Source organism: Trachemys scripta, chromosome 8, assembly GCF_013100865.1.
Source record: "Trachemys scripta elegans isolate TJP31775 chromosome 8, CAS_Tse_1.0, whole genome shotgun sequence".
NCBI lineage: Eukaryota > Metazoa > Chordata > Testudines > Emydidae > Trachemys > Trachemys scripta.
The window spans coordinates 94,658,418-94,684,545 of NC_048305.1; the positions used below are offsets into that span (position 1 = coordinate 94,658,418).

Here is a 26,128-nt window from a genome sequence, read left to right on the forward strand (position 1 = left end):
TACCTAGACTTTAGTAAGGCATTTGATACGGTCTCGCATGATATTCTTATCGATAAACTAGGCAAATACAAATTAGATGGGGCTACTATAAGGTGGGTGCATAACTGGCTGGATAACCGTACTCAGAGAGTTGTTGTTAATGGTTCCCAATCCTGCTGGAAAGGCATAACGAGTGGGGTACCGCAGGGGTCTGTTTTGGGACCGGCTCTGTTCAATATCTTCATCAACGACTTAGATATTGGCATAGAAAGTACGCTTATTAAGTTTGCGGATGATACCAAACTGGGAGGGATTGCAACTACTTTGGAGGACAGGGTCATAATTCAAAATGATCTGGACAAATTGGAGAAATGGGCTGAGGTAAACAGGATGAAGTTTAACAAAGACAAATGCAAAGTGCTCCACTTAGGAAGGAAAAATCAATTTCACACATACAGAATGGGAAAAGACTGTCTAGGAAGGAGTACGGCAGAAAGGGATCTAGGGGTTATAGTGCACCACAAGCTAAATATGAGTCAACAGTGTGATGCTGTTGCAAAAAAAGCAAACATGATTCTGGGATGCATTAACAGGTGTGTTGTGAGCAAGACACGAGAAGTCATTCTTCCGCTCTACTCTGCTCTGGTTAGGCCTCAGCTGGAGTATTGTGTCCAGTTCTGGGCGCCGCATTTTAAAAAAGATGTGGAGAAATTGGAAAGGGTCCAAAGAAGAGCAACAAGAATGATTAAAGGTCTTGAGAACATGACCTATGAAGGAAGGCTGAAAGAACTGGGTTTGTTTAGTTTGGAAAAGAGAAGACTGAGAGGGGGACATGATAGCAGTTTTCAGGTATCTAAAAGGGTGTCATAAGGAGGAGGGAGAGAACTTGTTCACCTTAGCCTCTAAGGATAGAACCAGAAACAATGGGTTTAAACTGCAGCAAGGGAGGTCTAGGTTGGACATTAGGAAAAAGTTCCTAACTGTCAGGGTGGTTAAACACTGGAACAAATTGCCTAGGGAGGTTGTGGAATCTCCGTCTCTGGAGATATTTAAGAGTAGGTTAGATAAATGTCTATTAGGGATGGTCTAGGCAGTATTTGGTCCTGCCATGCGGGCAGGGGCCTGGACTCGATGACCTCTCGAGGTCCCTTCCAGTCCTATAATCTATGAATCTATGAATCTATGAGTCCTCTTAGCAGGTTGCTTTGATCACACACAGCTTTACTGTGTCATGTAGCCTTTCTATAAATATTACCAGACCATATATATAAAGCAGAGCTGAGCCAGAAAGGCTGAATCCAGAGCTGAGGGTTTCATTTAACTCTCTTCTCACTCTGCTTGCCAACTCTACCGTCTTTAATGTGTTCACTCTATGATAAAATGACTCAGACTTTGATTTATTATAATATTCCCATGTTTTTGTTTTTATTCCTATAATTCTTCCATTTTATTCCTCATACTTTACTCTCCCCCTTCCCTTTCATGTTTTTGGTTTGAGAGAAGCTTTTCTGAACAGAAAAACGACTGCCCAACAAAAGGGTGTCCAACAAATGGCGTATTCTGCTTTAGCCCATGTTTATTTTGTTGTCCATTTATTAGTCCTTCCCGGGGCTTCAGATTTCAGGCAATTTTTTGTGAAACTAATATTTGTTATAGAAGTTAGACCAATGCTGTGCCAGTGTAAAGGTGAAAAATGATGAAAAAGATAAATATAAACAAATAACACAAGTATGTAGGGACAAAATTAGAAAGGCCAAGGCACAAAATGAGATCAAACTAGCTAGAGCAGGGGTCGGCAACCTATGGCACACTGCTGCCTGCCGGGGTCCCAGCCACCAGCCCCGCTCAGCCCGCTGCCGAACCCAGGCCGGCAATGGGCTGAGTGGGGCCGGTGGCCAGGACATGAAGAGAGACCCGGCCCCCAGGAGTTGCAGCGCCTGCGAGGCCTGTAAGTGGGGAAGGGTCCTGGGTCCCAGCTGCGCCATGCGCCCGCCCGCCCCAAGCATGGCCAGCCCCGCTCCCTGGACTCAGGCAGGCTGTTCCGGGGTTGGAGCCCCGGTGCCGGTTGCGTCCCACAACCCAAGCCCAGGGTCTGCGGCTTGCCGCCTGCTGGACCCTGGGAACAGCTGGGTCGCACCTCTTTCCCCACCCCAGGTCACTGGACCCTGCTCCCCTCCGGCATTGAGGGCAGAACCCAGGAGTCCGGAGCCCTAGTCTCTGTCTGCTCCCACCCCTGAACAACTAGAGCCCAGCTGGAAATCTAGGAATCCAGAGTCCTCACTCCCAGCACTCATCCCCCAAGCGTCAGACACCAGCCCCTTCGCGGAGCCCAGGAGTCCCAACTCTCACCCCGATCCCCACCCTACCCACACCCTCTCCAAGCCCCTGCCCTGATCTCTGCACCCCACTCACACACACCCAGCCCTCTGCCGTGACCCCTGCACCACACATATCCCCCAGCCCTCTGCCCTGACCCCTGTACCCCCTCACACACCACTAGCCCCCTGCCCTGACCCCTGCACTCCCCCACGACCCCAGCCCTGACTCCAGCACCCCCACACATACCCAACCTCCCCACACCCCATGATAAGTAACAGTCAGCATGCATTTGTCAAGAACAAATCGTGTCAAACCAACCTGATAGCTTTCTTTGGCAGGGTAACAAGCCTTGTGGATGGGGGGAAGTGGTAGACATGGTATATCTTGACTTTAGTAAAGCTTTTGATGCTGTCTCACATGACGTTCTCATAAACAAACCTAGGTAAATGCAACATAGATGGAGCTACTATATGGTGAGTGCAAAACTGGTTGGAAAATCATTCCCAGAGAGTAGTTATCAGTGGTTCACAGTCACGCTGGAAGGGCATAATGAGTAAGGTCCCGCAGGGATCAGTTCTGGGTCTGGTTCTATTTAATATTTTCATCAATTATTTAGATAATGGTATAGAGAGTATGTTTATAAAGTTTGTGGACGATACCATGCTGGGAGAGGTTGCAAGTGCTTTGCAGGATAGTATTAAAATTCAAAATGATCTGGACAAACTGGAGAAATGGTCTGAAGTAAATAGGATGAAATTCAATAAGGACAAATGCAAATTACTCCATTTAGGAGGGAACAATCAGTTGCACACATATAAAATGGGAGATGACTGGAAGGAAGGAAGGAAGGAAGGAAGGAAGGAGTCCAGCAGAAAGGAATCTGGGGGTCATTGTGGACGACAAGCTAAATATAAGTCAACAGTGTAACACTGTTACAAAAAAAGCGAACATCATTCTGGGATGTATTAGCAGGAGTGTTGTAAGCAAGACACGAGAAGTAATTGTCCTGCTCTTCTCTGTGCTGAATAGGCATCAACTGTAGTATTGTGTCCAGTTCTGGGCACCACATTTCAGAGAAGATGTGGACAAATTGGAGAAAGTCCAGAGAAAAGCAACAAAAGTGATTAAAAGTCTAGAAAACATGACCTATGAGGGAAGATTGAAAAAATTGGGTTTGTTTAGTCTGGAAAAAAGAAGACTGAGAGGGGACATAACAGTTTTCAAGTATATAAAAGGTTGTTACAAGGAGGAGGAGAAGAATTTTTCTACTTAACCTCTGAGGATAGGACAAGAAGCAATGTGCTTAAACTGCAGCAAGGGTGGTTTAGGTTGGACATTAGGAAAAACTTCCTAACTGTCAGGGTGGTTAAGTACTGGAATAAATTGCCTAGGGAGGTTGTGGAATCTCCATCATTGGAGGTATTTAAGAGCAGGTTAGACAAACACCTATCAGGGACAGTCTAGATAATACTTAGTCCTGCCATGAGTGTAGGGGATTGGACTAGATGACCTCTCGAGGTCCCTTCCAGTCCTATGCTTCTGTGATGAAAATGTGGTTAATACAATTCATCTTACACACAGAATAACAACTCATTTTGTGTGTAGCATTCAGAAGGTTAGAACATTTTACACAGGATGTACCAAATAATACTGAGCTGTAAACTTCTTCACATAGTATGTAGCCTACAGCTAGTACTGAAGTTTACAGCTTCAAATCACTGTACAAGCATTGGCTAATTACTATAGTAAAATTGTGGTGTTGTATCCAGCAGTAACCATTAGATTTCATGCTTATCTAATGTAAAACAGGCAATAAAAATGTACTGCAACTTTTTGAAAATGTGACCAAATGAACTCAGGTAGTTTACTTCTGAATAAATGCATTTAGAGACATAGAGGCCATAAGAGCTCTTAATGAACGTTAAAACATTGAACAGAGAAAACATCCCAGTAGGTTATTTGTTTGAAGGATATTAATGTTAACAGAGAAGCAGAACATAGGGTTTTACAGACTGCAAGAAATCATTGGCCCATCAAGTCCTGTAAACTTGCCTTTGACAATGGGCAACTCCTGGTGCTTCAGAGGAAGGTAAAAATCTCCTGTGATGCATCTGGCAATTTTACAGTGCTATACATGGAAGGGGTGTGTGTGTGCTAAATTGCTTCTTTATTCCTGCTTGTGCCCTAAAACACTGTATTACTCCTATAAACTATGTTAGTTATAAATATTCTTATGGGTTATAAAGTTATCAAGGCCAGTTGAAAATCCAATAACATCAACATATTCTATAAGGTGTGTATCTCTCCATGGATTTCTAAGGTGATCATCACCTTGATATCTAGAAACCCATCATGATGGTGTCTAGGCTACGTACTATGTGAAGAAGTATTTTCTTTGTGTGTTAATTGTCCCTTCCATTCATTTCAAGTCACCTTTTTGCACTCTGATGTGACAATAAAAGGGGAGGGGAGGTACTACTCAGTTTTTACTATACTCTAAAATAATCCCATTAAGTTCCCTCTACATGATCTCCTTTCCAAGATAAATAAACCTATTTTTTGATCACTTTTACGTAAATCTCACACATTCTACAGTCCCAACAATAAAGATCTGGGGTGAAATCCTGATGCCAGTGAATTCAATAGCAAAACTCCCATAACTTAAATGGAATCAGAATTTCTCCCCTGACTGTGAAAATACAATGTTCTATAATACCACGCTTTATAGAACAACATAGAAAAAGGAAGAAAATATGCCCAAAGCATAACCTGTTGTGTCTAATCATGTCTTGTACAGAATTCAAAATACCAAGGGATGGTGTACGGTGGGCAGTGTTGGTGTACAATACAGTACTCTGTGCTGACTCTAAGACTTAAGCTTTGGGATTTGCCTTGCAAACAGAGAGTACTTTTCAGGGGGGGGAAATCCCTTTTAGATTTGAATCATATTAATTAAAGATTTTCTTCATTCCCTAAGAGACAGATATTACGAACAATAGTGACTCCTTTCTCTGTCTCTCTTCCTCTTTTCACAAAGAACTGCCAAGGTTCAATCATCCCAGCCAGAAGTCTTGAATCCCAGTTGTTTAGTCCTAATCCCTGTTTTACACTCCTTGCATAATATCCTGTGCCACACAAAATGATGGCTATATGCTCCACCAATAGGCTTTACTAATGGTATATGCTAAAGGTCATGGGTGGTGATGGTTGTCATACCAACAAACTCCAGCTCAGATTGAGGCCCCATTGTGGTAGGCACTCTATGTTCACATAATAAGAGAGAGCCCCTTCCCTGAAGAGTTTACAATCTAATAGACAAGACAGAGTGGGAGAGCGGAGGTATTACTCGCCCCTTTTTGCAGATGGAGAGCTGAGGCCCAGAGGGAGTAAGTTCGGGATCACTTAGGAAACCTGTGGCAGAATCAAGAATTGAGTCATGATCTCTCGAGTCCTAGTCCAGCGCCTCAATCACAAAATTGTCCTTCCTCTCTATGGTTTTGTATTATTTAATTAGCCCAAAAAGGCAAATTGATTTAATTTAAAAAAATAGTAAATTTCTAATTTCAACATAGATTAATTCAGTGGCTGTGGAAATTTTGAATAATGGATAATAGACATCTGTAACTCCTTTTCTTACCAGATGTGTTTTCATTTACACAGCTGTGAATAAAAATTATATTTATATTTTCTTGATGCATAATTTTTAGCCTAGAAACAGACTTCACATTAGCATTAAACTGCCAACAGGTGTCGTTTTCTGGTTTGTAGAAATAATCCTCTTTGGCAAGAAGTCGGTATTTTTTTTTCCCCAGACATGTTTGCTTCCTTTAAAACTTCTTTTAAAATTATTTTACCCTTGATTAAACAAATCCTCCAAAGGCTTCATTATCCTGGCACTAGTATTATCTGATTGAATATTTCAATCATAAAATCTTTTGGAGTGTTTTAGCACTTTACACTGGGGACTCAACCCCTCAACAGGGTTGTAGAGGTGTACTCACAAGATTTTGAGGGATCGTTGTAAGAAATTCAATGATTTAAAATTCACAGTGTTCATTAGAGAGGTAGACACCAATGATTATTGTAACTATTGATTAGAATAAATTTCATTGCCTCCTTCCAAAGAGAGAGAATCAAATGCAACTGCTTTGGGACCCGATTCAGCAGTACATTTAAGCATTCACTTAATTTTAAGCATGTCAGTAGTGCTGTTGACTGCAGTGGAGCTACTCAGGCATTTAAAATTAAACATGCGCTTAAGTGCCTGCCTGAAAACCTTGCATCCTGTGAAATCTCTTAGGCACAAAAAACTTGTCAGTCACAGTTTTCCCTGCCTGAAATGCTGTTTCCAAACCCATTTTTGTGCTAGTATTTCCCTTGAAATGTAATGTTGTTTCATGTAGCTTTCCAATGGTGATTCTTACATAGTGTCAAGAGAGTTAGGACACCTTCAATGGCAATTGTTGCATCAAAAAGTACAGTAACTCCTCACTTAACGTTGTAGTTATGTTCCTGAAAAATGTGACTTTAAGCGAAATGATGTTAAGCAAATCCAATTTCCCCATAAGAATTAATGTAAATGAGGGGGTTAGGTTCCAGGGAATTTTTTTTCCCCAGACAAAAGACTATGTTATATATATCTATATATCTATATCTATATCTATATACACACACACACACCGTATAAGTTTTAAACAAACAATTTAATACTGGTACACAGTGATGATGATTGTGAAGCTTGGTTGAGGTGGAGGAGTCAGAGGGTGGGATATTTCCCTTACTGCTAAATGATGAACTAGCAATTGGCTGAGCCCTCAAGGGTTAACTCTCTCACTCTACAAGGCAGCAGGAATGGAGGGAGATATGCGCATTTCCCCTTTAAGTACACTGCCTTGTTAATTAGATCAGCTTGCTGAGACCGCAGCTGCTGCAAGCTCCCTCCATCCTGATCCCTGGTGTGTCCCCCCTGCTCTATGGAAGATGGGGTAAGTGGGGTGCAGGAGCGGGGGGAGGGCACACCCTGACATTAGCCCCTCTCTTCCTTTCCTCCCCCCCCCCCCCGCACAGCAAGCAGGAGTCTCGGGGAGCAGTTCCAAGGCAGAGGGCAGGAGTAGCACATGGCAGTCGGGGGAGGGACAGCTGCAATTGCTAGCCTGCTGGGCAGCTGCTGCACAGGGAACTTAGGGGAGCAGGGAGCTGATAGGGGGAGCTGATAGGGTAGGGTTACCATTCATCCGGATTCCCCCGGACATGTCCGGCTTTTTTGAGTTAAAAATAGCGTCTGGGGGGAATTTGTCAATGTCCGGATTTCCCCCCCATGCAGAGCGTGCGTGGCTTACAGGGCAGTCGGACGGATCGTGCCACTCGCACGGGGCTCCGGCAGCCTGAGCCCTTCCTCCACTTCCCCCTCCTCTCCCCTGCAACTTGAGACCACTCCCCTCCTCTCTCTCCTTCCGCCCTCGCCCCCCCCCCCCGCCGCCCTGCATTCGCAGATCGCCGGCCGGCCGTTCGCCTCCGGCAGTCTGGAGCTCCGACCCTGCTCCCCTCCCCCGCTGCTGAGCGTGCTGCTCTGCAGCACAGTAAGGGGGCCGGGGGTCAGAGAAGCGGCAGGGAGGTTCTGGAGGGGGGTAGTCAAGAGACAGGGAGCAGGGGGAGTGTTGGATGGGTCAGGAGTTCGGGGGGGCTGTCTGGGGGTTGGGGGTGTAAGGTTTTGGGCAGTCAGAGTACAGGTGGGGGGTCTCAGGAGGGGGCAGTTAGGGGACAAGGCACAGGGAGGCTTAGGTAGGGGTTGGAGTTCTGGAGGGCAGTTAGGAGCAGGGGCCCCAGGAGGGGACAGTCAGGGGATAGGGAGCAGAGGGGTTTAGATGGGTCAGGAGTTCTGGGGGGGGCTGTCAGGGGGTGGGGGTGTGGATAAGGGTTGGGGCAGTCAGGGGACAGGTATGGGGTAGGGTCCTAGGGGGCCAGTTAGGACGTGGGGAAGGTCTCAGGAGGGGGCAGTCAGGGGACAAGGAGCAGGGAGGCTTAGGTAGGGGGTGGAGTCCTGGGGGGCAGTTAGGGGCAGGGGTCCCAGGAGGGGGCAGTCAGGGGACAAGGAGTGGGGGGGGAGGGTTGCGGGTTCTGAGGGGGCAGGAAGTGGGAGGGAGTGGAAGGGTCAGGGGCGGGGCTAGGGCAGGACGGGGGCGGGGCTAGGGCGGGGCTCCTCCCGTCCTCTTTTTTGATTGTTGAAATATGGTAACCCTATGATAGGGGAGCTGCCAGTCCACCCCGTTTCCAAGCCCCCACCAGCTAGCTGCAACGGGCTGCTCTTCCTGCAAGCAGTAGACAAAGCAGGTGGCTGCCAAACAACATTATACGGGAGCATTTCACAACTTTAAACAAGCATGTTCCCTAATTGATCAGCAACGTAACAATGAAACAACGTTAACTGGGACGACTTTAAGTGAGGAGTTACTGTATGTACTTTCCAGAGTGTGTTCTTCTCAGTCAGACTTGTCATGGATACCGCACAGATGCTGTTGTTATGTTAACCTTTGTCATTTATTGTGATTGTGCAGCAGGCAGATTTCTAGTAATGAAGGCAGGTGGGTTCCCATTATTAGGGCTGGTCTTCACTACCCGCCCGGATCGGCAGTAGAAAATCGATCTCTCGGGGATCGATTTATCGCGTCTCGTCAGGACGCGATAATTGATCCCCGAATCAACGTTCATACTCCACCAGCCCAGGTAGGAGTAAGTGCTGTCGACGGGGGAGCCGCAGCGATCGATTTGCCGCCATCTTCACAGCGGGGTAAGTCGGATCAGATATGTCGAATTCAGCTACGCTATTCCCGTAGCTGAATTTGCATATCTGAAATCAATCTCCCCCCCCCAGTGTAGACGTAGCCTAAGGCTGATCTTCCTGCATCACATCTTTCCAAAAACTCTTCCACTTGAGTAATCATCGAGCATATGTATTTGGTCACAGAAGATATGAGAACATGGCTAACGTGATCTAAAATACCATAGAATAAATCTATTCAAGTTTGATGCTCTCTAAATAACTCCCATTTCTTTAGTTCTGTTTTGTATTATCTCCTTATTCATAAGACACAGTCCCCTAGCTTATGCCTGTGCTTAACTCCTAAGCGCGATAGCAGTCTCATTGAAATCAATGGGACTACTTACATGTTTAATGTTAAGCATGTGTGTAAGTGGTGGCCAGGGCCGGCTCCAGGGTTTTGGCCACCCCAAGCAGCCAAAACAAACAAACAAACAAACAAAAAAAGCCGCGATCGCGATCTGCGGCAGCAATTCGGTGGGAGGTCCTTTGCTCCCAGGCAGAGTGAGGGACCGTCGGCCGAATTGCCACCAAATACCTGGACGTGCCGCCCCTCTTTGGAGCGGCTGCCCCAAGCACCTGCTTGACAAGCTGGTGTCTGGAGCCGGCCCTGGTGGTGGCAGGATCAGGGCCACCGGGAATAAATAATTCCTGAGGGAAAGCAGGACAAAATATCCTTTCTGGCTTCACCCTTCAGTATGCTCCCTGTCAATTCACTGAAGCAAAAAGTTTAAAAGTTAAAGCAAGGACTTTTGATTGGCTAATCAGGACCCTATCAAGAATGCCAACTGTAATACTATTATAGTCTTTCAATCCCCAGCCCTGCCACCCCCCCCCCCCACACCCACATACACACACATACATGCACAAAAGGAATATATGAAAGATTTTGATATATACATTTTAAGCATTAGACCCTTGGGCTTATATTACCGAGTCTGAGTTTCTCTGTAGCTAAGAACTACTTGTTAAGGTTGTTCTGCTTATTTCGGGCTCACATTAGGTTTCATGAACTTTAATGAACAGTAAGTAATAAATTCGTTGAGGAAATTGGGTTAGCGTGTGATTAACATTCAGAGTGATGCAGATGAGTGTACCAATAATGGGAACATGTGCTCACATCGTGATGAAATGCAGATTAGAGGCCCTGGAGCAAGCCCAAGGATGTGGGCCAGCACTGTTTCATCTCTGTCAGCTTTAATCTTATCTAAAGTGAGCGTGCTACCGGTCTGCAAGAGGAATCTCAAATCTTGGAAAAGCACTAAATACAACTTTTTGTTTTCTGTTAGAGGCTATTAAAACATTTTCTTGAAAATCAAAGCTCCACAACATAAAAAAGACAAGATATTGTGTCAAAAACAATATCACTAACAGTGGGGAAGAGAAGGAAAAAATGGTGTGCCTGACTCCCCTTGATTTGGTTTGGAGTTTATAACATGCTGCGTTACTGAATAGTCATTTTAGTCAATTGAAACCCAGCTGAGCCTTGTGGTCTTGTTACAGCTTGTGTGTATGAAGCAGAGAAACAAATCCAAACCCACACTTTTAAATGAAGTGCAAAGTAATGCCATAAAGGGAAGGTATAAATCCATTTCAAATGATAATCTATGAAGCTGGGCAGAAAATGATGAGCACTGAAGGTCATAGGAAATTGACCTTGGAAATGTTGTTTATCTTTAGGAGCTCAGTTGCAAGGCCTCTCTGCTTATTCAGGTTTTTTGCCTGAGGGGGTGTCTTGAGGTGGGAATTTAAGTCAGAGTTTCTTTGCTTTTAATCTGAATTGTTTTGCTGGGGAGTGTTGTACTTTGGCACTTATGGCAATAGTGCTGCTTGGTGAGGGAGGCAGGCAAGCGGGATTTCTCCCATTGTGTCATTAGAGATATTTACATGGTCTTTATAACAACATAATTATATGTGCTTAGTGATGGTGATTGGCAGGTGTCATAAACGTGAGGAAAAATGTCCGTGTCTTTGTAGCAAGTATCTATGTCAAAAGAAGAGATCTTGTCATTTTTGCCTGATTTGGAGTTGTAGCAATACATTCAACTGGATAAAAGAATAAATGAGTCACATGTTATGCAAGGCAGCTGAGCTATTTTTGAAACATGGCAGCACCAGAAAAGTGTTTGTCATTTTGTTATGCATCAAAATTGGCAGTAAATGAAGGGGAAGATGGGGGTGAGGGGGAATAAATTGAAATTTAACTGAGGTTTCCCTGGGAAAAAAATATGAACAGATTCATGTGGCACCTAAAAATTCTCAGCCATTTAGAGTGATCAGAAGTTCCCTTAATTTAGCAGAACCTTTGTCAGTATACATGACAGCTTGCTTAACTAATCTGAAAGCAGGACAAAGGCATTAAGTGCACCACCACTCATCAGTGGATCAAAGTCCTTCACTGATCAGGGATATTACACTAATATTTCATTTCAGTAGACAAGAAACTCCTGGACTCATACACTCACTTCCTGTGTGTCTTACTTGTTCCCATCTGAAAAATGTGGATAATAGCAGCCATCCACCTTTTTGCTGTTTTTATCTGTACAAAAATCTTATGGCTTTACTTGACCACTGACATGTAAAATCATCCAAATCTCTTAAGCACTGTGACCCAGGAATCTCTTTGTGCCAGCTGGCAAGGGGCATAGAGGGCGTGCATAGAGGTTACAGGAATCTCCTGACTCTGGTATTAGCATTCCAGCTCACCAAACGCATGTCATGTGAGGTCTTTAATAAAAGCCCTGTGTCACTCCGGTCAGCATCTGGACAGGGATTGTGTCCCGAGCCTCTGTTTGCCAGAAGCTGGGAATGGGCGACAGGGAATGGATCACTTGATGATTACCTGTTCTGTTCATTCCCTCTGGGGCACCTGGCATTGGCTTCTCTGGGAAAACAGGACACTGGGCTAGATGGACCTTTGGTCTGACCCAGTATGGCCGCACTTATGTCTTACCAATATCCTTGTAAAATGCATGTGCAGTTACTATGTAAGGAGTTATGTATATATACTTAAAATATGTTCTTAAAGTCTGTGCCTAGGGACTGGTCACCAGCAAAGGTGAAAAACAGGCTTTCTGACACACAAGAAATGTATATTTTTGTGGCCATTTACATGTAAATTAAGCATTGTGTGGTTCATAATTGGTCGCCGCTCACCAGTCTGAACCAAATGCAAATTAAGTATTGTGAGAACTTCAAAGAAAGAAACTAATGGGAAGAGAAAAACAGAGAGGCGGGTAGGGGGACCTTATCTGGAAATGCATGTCAAAGATTTGCTGTATCATATTTGGAGGCTAAGCCACTTCACCGCCCTTCTCTGAGGAAGTAAATCGACAGCGAGTTTTCCTCATGAAAAACAGGTCTTAGCCAGGCTTGGTTGAAAACCCTAGAGACAACTTTGGACGAGAGAAACTTTTTTAGACAGAACATTACCTGTTAGTTAAGTGTAGACTCTAGAAAGCGTGTCATGATTTTGGTTTGTATGTAACCGTTTGTTTCCAATATTCTTACTCGCCGTCATTTGAATCTCTGTTCTTTGATAAGAAACTTCTTGTTTTCATTACATATCTATTGCTAAGTGCTGTAGTGTTAAGCAAAGTGGTGGTCCTCAGCTGGATTTTACAAGTTGGTGTGAGCTGTTCCTTTGGGATTCTGTGAGCGTTCACTGGATGCTACAGGGTACACTCGGAGGGCTCGGGGGATGGTGTGTATCTAACTTGTGCAAGAGGAGCGAGGCGTGTGGTGGTCTGGAAGTCAGTTGCCAGAGGCTGGTGGTGTCGGGGAGTTGATCCACAGCAGACTGATTCATGCTAAGGCCAAGTTGTGGTGAGGTGCCTTGCAACCCTATGTACCTCTGGCGAGCATCACAAGGGCTAGCAATACCAGTTGTCTCTCTGTGCTGTACTCTGTTGCATAACATAACCATGGGCCATCATTTCAAATGCAAGTTCTATGTCTGCAGGTAGTTACATAGTGAATTTAGAGAGCATGTCTTCACTGCAGTGTTAGCTCGAGCTATAACTTGAGTTTTGCTCCTAACCCAACCCTGGCCCCCACACACAAATCTCTAGCTCAAGTTAAATGGGTTGTGATGGGGTAAAGGTTGGTTGAAGCTGCACTGCGGACATTGCACCTAGCTGTTAATTCAATCACTCTGTGACATTTGAATGTAGTTTGCAGTGTGGTCACTCTCACTGAAGTGAGGCCAGCTCAAGTATACTATCTATTTCAGAGAAGATAAGCCCATATAGGCAAAGGCCAGGGGGTTAGGAGGGATAGAAATGAGACCAGCATATAGACCTAAATATTTTTGTTTAACATTGTTTTGTTTGGTGATGTTATTATGAGTTTTGAATTACATCTGAGCTTCTAATAAACCTAAGCAATTGCTAATGTTGACCCTGAAGAGATGCGGTCCTGGAACTATCTGAAAGCAGCAGTTGCTTATATTTATGTAGCTGTACGGATGACTTCCACCTCTAGGTCTATGCACATAAAAAGCTTATTTTCCAGCATGGGAGCATATTGGATGTGGAATTGTTCCAGTTCATTTACTGAAGGCATTTCTATCAGCTGGGAGCAATTTCTGATCCACTTAGTCCTGCAAGTGACTAACCAGATCTGGCTTGGTTTGGAAAGTGAATCTCGCATAAGGGTGAATGGAGACAAAAGGAATGATCTATAAGTGGGGACATAGCCATGTCCACCAGCTAAGCTACATGAGGAGATGGAAGGGCAATGTGTTAAAAGCCACCTGGCTTACAGCAAATTTAAATGGAAAGCCCCACTGATCAAGTGCTGGTCATGTTTGGATATGTTGTGTTATAGCTCTTGTGCTCTGGAGGAAAACTAGCAGATAATAAATCCAAGCAATGTGTTCAGGCTATGCAAAAATTAAGGAATTTCATAGTAAGCTTTTCCCTATCCAAATCTTTAAAATTCAGCAAGCCTTTTTTCGTCCTAGGTCTTGAGATGTTAATGACTTTGACTAATTGTCAACACCACCAATTACTATGACTGATACCTTATCATTTCCCACAATGAGCAATGCTAATTAAAATTGATTGTGCTGCTGTTCTGGCACAACGGCAAGTTCCCTTTTTATTTTTTGTTTAAACATGAGCTTATTGTGCCGATTTGGTGAATTAAATAAGGAAAGCTCATTATTCTGATGTTTATTTTCTAGTGGGGATTTTGAGCCACATTGGAAGGCAGTTACCAGTGTCAAAGAAATAGAAGAGCTTAAAAAGAATGCCTTTTTGGAGTATCAAAACACATGCTAATAATAATATTTAGCACTTTCATGCCTTGGCGCTTTATATTTTCAAATTACTGTACAAACATCAATCCTCACAACACCCCTGTGAGGTAGGTAAATATTTCTTCTTTTTTACAGACGTTGAAAATGAGACACGGGGGGCCTGGATTCTCCCTTATAGCAGTGTAAACCAGGAGTACTTCATGTTAGTGAAAATATACTGGTGAAAGACAGATATAAGTGAGATCAGAATCAGAGCCAGAATGGTGAAGTGATGTGCCAGGAAATGCTATAAAGGAAATTACTTTCTCAAGGCTTATTCAAGCCTGGCCTTGTACCTCCCACTAATCTCTGAAGACCTGTTTCTTCCAAGGTCGAATCAAGAATTTTTTATTATAGCTCAAAAATCTGGTTCTTTGCTGGGTTATTGTCTCCTATCTGTTGGCCTGGCTTGGCCTCTCCTGAATGGATGGCAGCTGGTTGAAAATGTTTATCGAAGTGCTTTTCAGTGGAAAATGTGGCTTTCGGCTAAACAAATTGTGTGAGACGTGCCTGCTTTTCACAGACAATGTCTTCTTTTTTTTGTCAACAAGCTGAACATTTTAGCCGAAAAACAGAATATTTTGATTAGTATATGCCTCATAGGAGCTGTAATTCAGTTGCCTCATGTCCGTAGACTGGGTTCCCCTCGTGGATTTCATCTCCTGTGATGCACCAATTCCCCTCACCAAAATGGGAGGGCATGGTGCATTGTGGGAGAAGTAGCACAACAGGGAGTCTGGTCTATAGAGAAGAATAGGAACATGGGGCAACTGAACTACAACTTGCATGAGGCACTGCAGTGGCATTTCCAAAACAGAAATATTTTGTATTTTGAATTTTTGCTAAAAAGTCTAAATTTCCCATGCAAAGCTTTGAGGAAAATGATTTGTGTGTGTGCGGGTATGTGTTTTCCTCTACATTTTCTGTGGAAGAAATCCTCATTTTCTGACTACATCTAGTGGGGCCTCTTCAGAGTGGCCAACTCCAGCTAATCCTATGAAATCGTTGACTTCTCCTCTTGGAAAGTGATATGATCTAAACAAATTAATTCATATTCTGATCACTATTAAAGAGCTAAAACTTATTAACAGTTACCACGCAGAGGTGTGAGAGATATTCTAGTGTTTCCCTAAACTTAGCATAAGAAATAACAGCGTCATCTCAAATATTGTGGCGTGATAGCTGTTAGTGAGTGGTGACTTGTACTATGGTTTGGAATTCTGCATGCACATTTCACAAGTGCTAAAGGATTATTTTCTGGCAAGCAAGGTTTCCATTATACATTGACAATAATTGTCCCACATTGGAATGGGCCTTTGTGTTGCCCCTACATTTAAGTTTAAATGAAAGAATCTTTAAGTTAAAAAACAATTATACCTTTACCGAAAGATTTTTTTTAAAAGTTATAATGTCAAATTACAATTGTTGCAAGAAGTCCTATCTCCCCCCCTTCACCCCCTCCATCCCCCAGCTGTAGGTTGAAACCAACATAAATATATATATACTGCACAGAAATGTCAATATAAAATAATCACAAGTGGTCATTAAACATATAATCAGCAAGAATTCAGTTTCATCCAATGTTCTCTCATTATTTGCAGGGCCGGCTCTAGATTTTTTGCCGCCCCAAGCAAAAAAAAAACCCTCCGAGAGCGCAACTGCCGAAGGAAAAAAAAAAAAAAAACTTCCCAGAATGCCACCCCTGCAATTGTGCCGCCCCAAAGCCGGTCCTGCCTATTTGACAATGTGGATTTTCCCTGTGGGCCTGATACTCTTCTGATACTGTTGTCAGTCAGGAGTGACTCCATACAGTCACTGGACTAATGCTGGTGTGATGTGTATGTGAGCAGAATCAGGGCCGGTCTGAGTGTTTGATCAGTGTGTGAGTGTAAAAGTGTTCTGCTGAAAATAACCGAAGGTGATGCTCTCATCATGTTGTTATTCCAAAAGCCTGATGCTGGCCTTATAGCCATTGGTTCTACTCCACGCTCTGCCGCCAAGCTGCTGTGTGACCTCACTTCATCTCTCTGTGCCTCTGTTTCCCCTCCCAACCTTTGTCTATCTTCTGTGTTTAGAGGGCACAGAGAGGGGCAAGCACTGTCTCTTGCTATGTGTTTTCACAGTGTCTAGCACAACGGGCACTTTGTGATGGGGTGTTCACCCCACACCAGCTCTGGAGGGGCTGGGGAAAGGGCTGATTAGTGTGATGGGCCGTACTTGAGGGCATTAGGCTGAAGAAGCAATCCCTGACTGGAAGATGGAGCCCAGCTGAGCAGGTATGGGCTGGGCTAGTATAAAGCCAGGAAGCTGGCAAGAGAAATGGCTGTAGTGAGGAAGTCTGTAGCTATCCTCTGTGTATTAGAAAGGGGGCATGGGGGGGAACCAGAGAAAGAGAAGGAGCCTGGCCCTGAGGGAAGGGCATACTCGGAAGAGAGAAGGGTGGAAAAGAGAGCCTGTGAGAGATGGGTAGGAAGCAGCCCAGGAAGAGAGGAGCAAGGTCAGGGACTGAGCAGACCTTGGCTGCATGTTATAGGATCCCTGGGCTGGAACCTGGAGTGTGGACAGGCCCAGGATCTGATGCAGTCGTATTGCCTGGACAATGAATCCAGTGAAACGCTATATCTTGGAAGGATAAACCACACAGTGACCCATCTGGAGGGCTGAGTCACAAAGAGGAAGCTGCACCTCCTGTTGTGAGAGGGGCCACAGGGTGAGAGAGAGAGAGGACAATAGGGGGGAGATCCTTCATGGGCAGGTGTCGGACTCGGACCTGGAAGAGAGCTAATCCCCAGAACAGCCAGGAGGAGGCACACCTGTGGTGAGTGAGTACCCAGTGACACACTCCTCAGTACTTCTACTAATTATAGTACAGCTTCATTCATTTATTTGGAGATACTCCTCATTTACCCCAGTATAAATGAGATGAAAATAGGCCTCCCCATATACAAGATTTGTTGCAATAAAACTTAACAAATAGCAATTCACAATCTAAATTATAGTAAAAACCAATCATATTTGCATGGAACTAATTCACAACTACCTTTTCTAAACATTTATAGAGCCCTGTTTTGGAAGCTATCCCTGGGCGATAGCGATGTCACAACTTCCTGCCCCACTGCCGTTTCTGGCATTGGGTGACATTACTCAGGAATGAGTCGTCTCTGGCTTTCAAAGGCGCAAATGATGAGTAACTTCATTAAATGTAATGGCGGAGCATCAGTGAAGATAAGAGGAGAATTAGGCCCAATGTGTTTAAAAAAAAACCATGTTATTTCACAGCTACATGTGCTAATGGCAGCACATTATTCCTTGATAATGGTTCCATTAGTGCACGTCACCCATGAAGCAGACTATGCACCACCACTTTTTCTGAGAAATGAATGTGTGCTGTTCCACTGCTAAAAAGAGAGTGCTGTTATCATTAAGAAGCCTACTTTGCACATCTGTAGCAGGATCTTATAGCACTTTATAAACATGAATACATTAATCTCCTCACAAGGTCACACAGCAAAACGGTGGAACGGAAACCAGATCTCCTGGCTTGGTGCAAGAGCCCAGGATTTTTGCCTTTCTAAAACTTTCCAATTGTTGCTATCTCAGTTGCTCCATTGGCGTTACGATGGCTGGTCTCATGTACACAGTGCTACTTCTACTGTTTCAACACCACGTTATATAACCAGTTTTATTTGAAAAATTTCCCAAATATAGACAGGACCTTGAATCCTACATCAGGGGTGGGAAAACTTTTTGGGCCGAGGGCCACATCTGGGTGGGGAAATTGTATGCATGGCAGGGGGCTCAGGGCAGGGGGTTGGGGTGCATGAGGGGTGCGGGGTGTGGCAGGGGGCTCAGGGCAGGGGTGCAGGAGGGGTGCAGATTGCAGGAGGGGGCTCAGGGCAAGGGGTTGGGGTGCGGGTTGTACAAGGGGGTTCAGGGCAGGGGGTTGGGTGCAGGAGGGGTGCAGGGTGTATGAGGGGCTCAGGGCAGGGAGTTGGGGTGCAGCAGGGGGCTCAGGGCAGGGGTGCAGGAGGGGTGTGGCAGGGAGCTCAGGACAGGGGGTTGGGGTGCNNGGGCAGGGGTGCAGGAGGGGTGTGGCAGGGAGCTCAGGACAGGGGGTTGGGGTGCACAGGGGTGCAGCAGGGAGCTCAGGGCAGGGGGTTGGGTGCAGGAGGGGTGCGGGGTCTACAAGGGGGCTTGGCAGGGAGTTGGGGTACAGGAGGGGTGCAGGGTGTGGGAGTTGGGGTGCAGGAGGGGGGCGGGGTGTATGAGCAGGTTCGGCAGGGAGTTGGGGTGCAGGAGGGGTCCGGGGTGTGGCAGGGGGCTCAGGGCAGGGGGTTGGGTTGCACAGAGGTGCAGGGTGCAGCAGGGGTGCAGGGTGTGGCAGGGGGCTCAGGGCAGGGGGTTGAGGTGCACAGGGGTGCAGCAGGGAGCTCAGGACAGGGGGTTGGGGTGCAGGAGGGGTGCGAGGTGCAGGCACGGGGCTTAGGGCAGGCAGTTGGGGGGCAGAGTGCAGGAGACGTTCAGGCTCTGGCCCGGCGCTGCTTACCTAAAGCAGCTCCGGGGTGGCAGCGGCGTGCCCCGGGGTCAGGGCAGGCTCCCTGCATGCCTGCCCTGTCCCTGTCCCTGCACCACTCCCGGAAGCGCTGCCCTTGCCGCGCCTCCAGGTACTTCCCCCAAAGCTCCCATTGGCTGCGGTTCCCCATTCCTGGCTAATGGGAGCTGTGGGGGCGGTGCCTGAAGGCAAGTGCAATGCACAGAGCCCTCTGTTCCTCCCTCTTGCTCCCCCCCCCCCCCCCCGGGGCGGGCCACAGGGATGTGGTGCCGGGCCGCAGGGACGTGGTGCCGGCTGCTTCTGAGACCGGTGCGGGCCCCACTGCGCCATGGGGGGGCAATCCCGGGGGCTGGATCCAAAGCCCTGAGGGGCTATAGTTTGCCCACCCCGTTCTACATGGATTGCATAATAAATGATACTGTAACACTGATAATGTGCAAGAAATTCTTGGGGAAAGCTGTGCTGTGTTAGCAGATAAATATGAAAATATTTGTCCCCTTATAAGCTGTGCTGTGATCAGCCTGGATTTCATTCCACCGGTAGAAGTTCATAACAGTAAAATGGCAAGTTCTAAGTAACAGGTTTGAGAGTGGTAGCCATGTTAATCTGTATCAGCAAAAACAACAAGGAGTCCTTGTGGCACTTTATAGACTAACACATTTATTTGGGCATAAACTTTCATGGGCTAAAACCCACTTCATCAGATGCATGGAGTGGAACATACAGTAGGGAGCTAGAAATACACAGCATATGAAAAGTAAAGTTGTCTTAAACAGCTAAAATTAGTAAAATTGTTACTAATAATCTAATGTATGATGTATTTTAAAGTAAGGAAGTTTTAACTTCTGAATGCCAAAATTTATCTGAAAAATAACGGGTACAGAACCATTTTATAGTCCAGTCTCCATTTGAATAAGTGTCCTGGAATGCTGACCATGACCATTGTCTTCATGTTGTTTCAAATATATTTCCATGCACCGTCTTCTAGAAGAACTTTTCAGTTGAGGCATAAATATTTTTTAAATGTAATTTTGCTTGTTTTAGTCCTTTTGCAGTAGGTAGGCCTGATCTGTGTATACGCTAGGCACAGATAATATTGGTATTTAAAGCAGAAGCGAACACCCAGCAGCATCAGTGTTGTAGAAAACAAACAAACTATATTAAATGTTCTCACTAAGTCAAAGAATTAAAATGCTACTTAAAGACACCAATTGGGTTTCAGGCTGTTTGTAGTTCTTTGGATTGTTGGGTTGCCCTGTATGATTTAGGGAGACTACTTTTTCCCACTACTAGATCCACCAAAACAAAACAAAAACATTTATGTACAGACCTATTGGCTGTATAAGAATCTCAGGGCAGGTTTGGGGGCCAAATTCTGGGAATGGAGTAAAGCCACACAATTTCTTTGCTACATGCGGAAGGGGGCTTGGGACTGCTATTACATTAGGATGGCAGGCTTGATGACATCCTTCTGCTCCCTCTCATATGGAAGTTTTAGCTCAATGTATTTGTGTAGTGCGTGGGTCCACTGGCCATAACCCTGACTTACCTACAATTGTCCCTGAGCATCTGGAGCCCTGCAACTGGAGATCTTCACACATCCCTGATCCCAGGGTAGAATCCCCTTGGGTGAGATCTCTATTGATGCTGCCCATCTTTGCAGCTGATTGCATGTCTGAAGCTTTTTATACACGTAAAATGGCAGCATAGGGCAAAAGGACACAGAAAATACCACGCTCCAAACAGGATCTGCCATGAAAACCCCGTTATAATTAAGAGTGTACTTTGCTGGAAAAGAATGAGTGTCATTTTTGGCATTGAAGAACTGCTATTATATAGCGTTGGATATCTTTCCAGCTGTGAGGTTTACATGCATTCATTTGCCCCTCTAGGGTGCTGCCTGGCTAATCAGCACAGTCCCTTCCTTTATAGGAGGCCCTTTAAAAAGATTCATCAGGACAGTCCTGGAACATTCGCTGGTGTCCAGTGTCTTCTCATACAAATTATTAGTGGTTAAAAGGGAAAAAAAAATGAAGACTAATTTGTATGCCTTAAGTCCAGTGATGAAATCAAGGAAAAGGAAGCAACTGATCTCGACCTTGACCTCTACCTCTTATCATATGTCAGGTGCAGGGCACTTCCTGGTCCCAGTGACCAAGTGATTAGCTCAAGCTCAGCATCTTCCTCCTCACGTTGCCTTCCTTCCTCCACGTCCTTTGCAAAGATGCGGAGTTATAACTAGTGGACGTTGCACATTCTGTTTATTAATGACTCTATGGGTTAATTCCTGCAGCCTTTATTTATTCAAGAAGCCAGTAGGAATTTAGCACATGGAGCATCTGCAGTGGGCCTTATATTACTCTAGGCATATTCATCAATCATAATATGTGTGTGTGTAGTGGGGCAACTGCCCCACTCCTGGAGAACAGGGGAAAAGCAGTCAAGCTAGGCTGATTGGAGTAGCAGCCACAGCTGGGGCCAGCTCAATTAGGGCCCAGCTGGCCCTGATAAGAGGGCTCGGGGCCAGAAGCTGGAGGAGTCTCTCTCCAGCCCTGGAGGGAGAGGGCCTAGCTGCCGAGGAATATACGGTACCTGAAACTGGAGCAGTGCTGGGGAATAGGACAAGGGAGCTGGGGAGCTCCAGCCTGGTAACCCCCCAGGCTGCAGGCTTTGGTGAAGGCCTACAGAGGTACTGGGGTTGCAAAGGTGTACCCTGGGGTTAGGCAGAGGCAGCTGGTCCATCCCCCTTGCCAGTGATGAGTAATCATGACAGACTGCAGTTTGCCCCAGTGAGCGGGGACTAGATGACGACTGGCAGTAGCCACTGAGGCAAGGTGGGTGAGAGGGTTGGGGTTCCCTTGGCAGGAGAGACCCAGAGCATAGTGGGGTACTGCTGGGGCAGCACCCCAAGGTAAAGGGCACCGGGGTCCGGGAGGGACATGGGGCCAGTGGCAGGTGAGACACTGGCCTGCAGAGGGCTCTCTGGGCTGGACAAAAGCTAATTCCCAGGATAACCAGCAGGAGGCGCCGCACCGGTGAATCTTGCTTCGCTATGGTGTCCTTCAAGAATTCCTTCTGTCCTCGCTATTAGGGTTCTGTGTTCCAAGAATGATTGTACCCTTAGTTTCAGATTAATATTAACAATCTTTTCCCAGAAGCTCAGAAGGGAAGTTGTTATAAATCTTTTTATATACACTATTCATCACTTCTTTTAAAATCATAATAATAGTTGGCATTATTCTAGTCAAGGATCTCAAAACACTTTATAAACCTTAATTAATCTAGCCTTAGGCATCACTGTGAGCAAAGCATTATTATCCCCAGTTTACACATGGGGTAAACTAGGCAGAGAGTAGTCTAATCAGTTGCCCATGGTCACACAGCAAATCATTGGCAGAGCTGGGAATCAAGGCCAGATCATCTGACTCGCTTAACCACTAGACCTTGCTTCCGCTTCCTATCTGTTGTTCTTTCTTTGTCCTAAACAAAAATGTAAAACAAAGATGACAAAATATATTTTATCTTTTTGTTTACCAGCCTGGCTTTTGCAGCTGAGTGTGGTCCCTATAAAATTGATTTAAGGCACCTACCTACCTCTGAATTGATTGCAGGCTGCCTTCTAGCTTTCTTCTGTTTGCCACCTACTTTCCCTACTATCCAGCTAAATCAGACAGAAGCCACTAGGTGTCCCTTTCTGAGCAGGAGGCTAAAACCCCGAGTCTCCATAATTAGTGAGGGAAAGCTTTTAAGGAATTGAAATGTTGCATTGTTATGATTTGTGGAACAAAAGCCGAGTAAGAATTGTAACATTTAGGTTGGGGCTTCCACTTTATTTCTCTCTAATGCAGTGTAAGTTGTCGTATAGCAATCTTTTAAATGTAATGATTAAGACTATATCTAGGAAATACTATAGAAAGCAACATTTTTTCAGCCCAAAATAATATGTAGGGCAGGTTTTAAGTGAAGATAGAGTAATGACTACTGTACAATAATTTTGATGATACATTTCCCTAGAGGATAAAGAGGAAGAACAGAAGCAGTCTGTATTTAATCATGCAAGATAAGCGCATGCAGATGTACAAATATTTGTAGAGGTACAATGTCTCTAATGATTGTAAGGTATTCATTCCACGGAGGCAAGATCCCAAAGACCTCTGCTCTGTTGATCAATACTTGGAATGTATATTGATTTCCAATTTAATAGTGTTAACTTCTTAGCTGTTAAAAAGAGCTCTTGGTATCAATTTTCACCTTGCCTAATTTTCATTATACGTTGAACACTATTATGATAAAGCAAACCAGGGTCTCATCTGGTGTGATGATTAGCTCTAGTGACTTCAGATTTGTAATGTTCAAAGATTTACTTTTCTTATGCAAGTATTATCCTAGCATGAAATGTCTATGTTTAAGGCAATGACCTGAGAAATGCCTTTATTCCAGCCTGACATACATTTTCCCTAGTGTTTCTTAATTTTATTTATGTATCCCATTTCCTAGATGAAATAATAAACTAATTAATAGTGTAATTTATTACATATATGTTATTTTCTTGTAACAGTTCATGCCAGATGAACCTGATGTCAGCAGATCAGATTGCTGAATGGCCGACCTTTATTTAAGCAATAACACACATGACAAGCAGTGCATTCCTGTGTGATAATGCCTCCAGTAATGTTTGGAGGCACAAGGTCAAAAGGCTCAGCAACTTTTAACTACCTGAAAAGTGCAGTGTAATCCCTTGAAAATGGGATGTCTGGAGTGGCTTATTGCAATTTCAGAGAGAGAATTATTTCTTTTTAAAGGTAAATACAGCCATTACTTTTTTTGTAATTGACCCGGGTATGACATCACTGACTGGCAGTCAGAGAACATCTCTGTCCAGGGTTCTCAAAGCTCTTAATTTCAAGTACAGGTCTGGCAAGCAAAGTGACTTTGTTTTAAAATGACATCTTGTCCCCTTTGTGTATTCAGTCACATCTGCTTGCTTTAGCAAAGAAAATAAGGTTTATACTTAAGTATACACACATCTGTAGGATTGAGCTACATTCTACTGTGGCTTTTGTTTTAGCAACAGAAATGTTAAGTAAATTCTGATTGTAGAATCTTCGTATTACTGGTGGTGGTATGAAAGCCAGAAGGTCTACAGCTTGTCTTTTAGATCCAAAGTTGAGCCTGCAGAACTAGAAGTTGGTGGGGAGAAGGGCAACATTATAAATGGAGCATATGTAATATAGATTCCTTGAGAGACAATAAACATTGAACCTCATCACAATATCATTCTTAGAATCACTTTGAAAAACAAAACTGTTGGAATTTGATTCCCTCTGTCCTTACCATCCTCTGCTTCTTTTCTGTGGCTGCTCTCACTCCCCAAAGGTTGTGTTTTTAAGAAATAATTTCAGCTTGCACTTAAAGGACCAGAACCTTCTCTTTGATTCTTATAGCTTCCATTGAAATAATGTGGAGGTGAATGGCCAGATGTGGAGATGAACATGGGAGAGGATAAAGGAACATAGGACCCCAAAGCAGCAGGAAACTTCTCTGTAAAAGAGGTTGGGGTTCCACAGGTTTTGAGGGAGTTCTGTCAGGTCTGGGGGGAGATAGATCCCTGGAGCTGTTACTCTTGTGACCGGCTTTCCTATCAATACATTTCAGATAGCCAGAAAGCAGTTTATGCCACACTGAGCATTATTTACTGTCCCACCACACCTTCTGCCCCCTTCAAAGGGTGTGGGAGGTGCGGGTGTGGGAGGGGACCAAAGACCACTTGCTGGTGAGAAGGGTGAAGGCCCTCCATGGGGAGACACCATTTCCCTGATCTGTATTATAGACCTTGGGGCTCCACAGGAACTGATGTCTGTATGCCCTTGCTTCTTTGTGCAGCCTCCAGTTCCTCCTCGCAGGGGGAGGAATCAGTCTGCCCCTCATCTGTGTTCTGCTCATGGCATGTGTACAGCAGTCTTTCCCCACCTGTGGGATGGCGCACGAAGCCCTGGATCTGCCCTTAACATTGATTTATATTGCTATTGCCTGGTTAGGATTTATTGTAAAATAGAAGTTTATGCCCAAGTAAAAGTGGCTTAAATGTTATTTAAATTCATAGCCAAGAAGTCAGAAACAGAAGAGAGAGGTAAACAAGAACGTTAGTATCCGGTCAGTGCAGCCAAGACTTCAAAATCAATACTTAGCCAGCAAACTCTTTCAGCCTAGCGTAGAATTTTCCTTTTTATTGGCAAACATAATTCCGCTACAGCGAAAACCTGCTAATTTACAGCTGATGAAATAAATGCATGAAGGTTGCAGCTTCACCAGCCTGAGTCTATCAGGAGGACCAAGACAGGAAGAAGTATGGCATTTAGCACTGTCGCATTAAACTGAACATGGACAGAGGCTGATCTAACAAATTCACAATTTAGCCACTGCAGCTGGCGCGATGCTGCACTAAAAGGCTTTGATGCAGCTCTAGCAGCAAAACTGAACTTTGGCTGGCACAGCTTACTCCAGTTTCCCCAAGCGACATAAATTACACCGGCAAAATTGCACCTCCCTTCGGTGCTTTTGCTGACAAAGCTTTGTCAGTAAAAATCCAAGTCCTAACTGACATAGCTATGCAGGCAGAAGCCTCAAGTATAGACACAGCCTAGGTGATGTTATGGCTGTGCATTTCAAAGGAGCCTAATTAGCTCCCCAACTCTCACTGAAATTCAATGAAAACTCCCAGCATGCAACAGTATTTGTGATATTCCCTGTACCTAGATCTGTTCTTCACACCGTTTTGGTACCAGCATAACTCTCAGTGTGAGTTTTTTTTTTTTTTTTTTTTTTTTTTTTTATCATGAGGTAGTTATATGAGTACAACACCTAGTGTGGACACAGTTATACTGTTCTAAAAGTGCCTTATCCTGGTATATCTTATTCCCCTTCCCGTAAGACTAAGCGGTAACAATATAAACACATGTATAACTCCATCCCCACTCGGTTGATTGGATTGCTTTAATGTCACTGCTATAATTAAAGCAGTGCAACTTTTCTAAGTAGACCAGGCCTTAGTTACCTGCCATCTTGCTCTGGCGAAAGGTTCTGCATAGCCTGGGTCAGTGCTTCTCTAAGCAATGAGCTCTCTGAACCAGAACGAAGAGCACCAGCTCTCTGAATCAGTGAC

At 44.7% G+C, this 26,128-nt stretch overlaps 1 protein-coding gene across 4 annotated transcripts in view; it reads left to right on the forward strand.

Annotated features, from left to right (window-relative positions):
* DAB1 (DAB adaptor protein 1) overlaps positions 1-26,128 on the forward strand; it is a 706,595-nt gene that overhangs the window by 299,322 nt on the left and 381,145 nt on the right. The gene's annotated exons all lie outside the window — the stretch shown is intronic.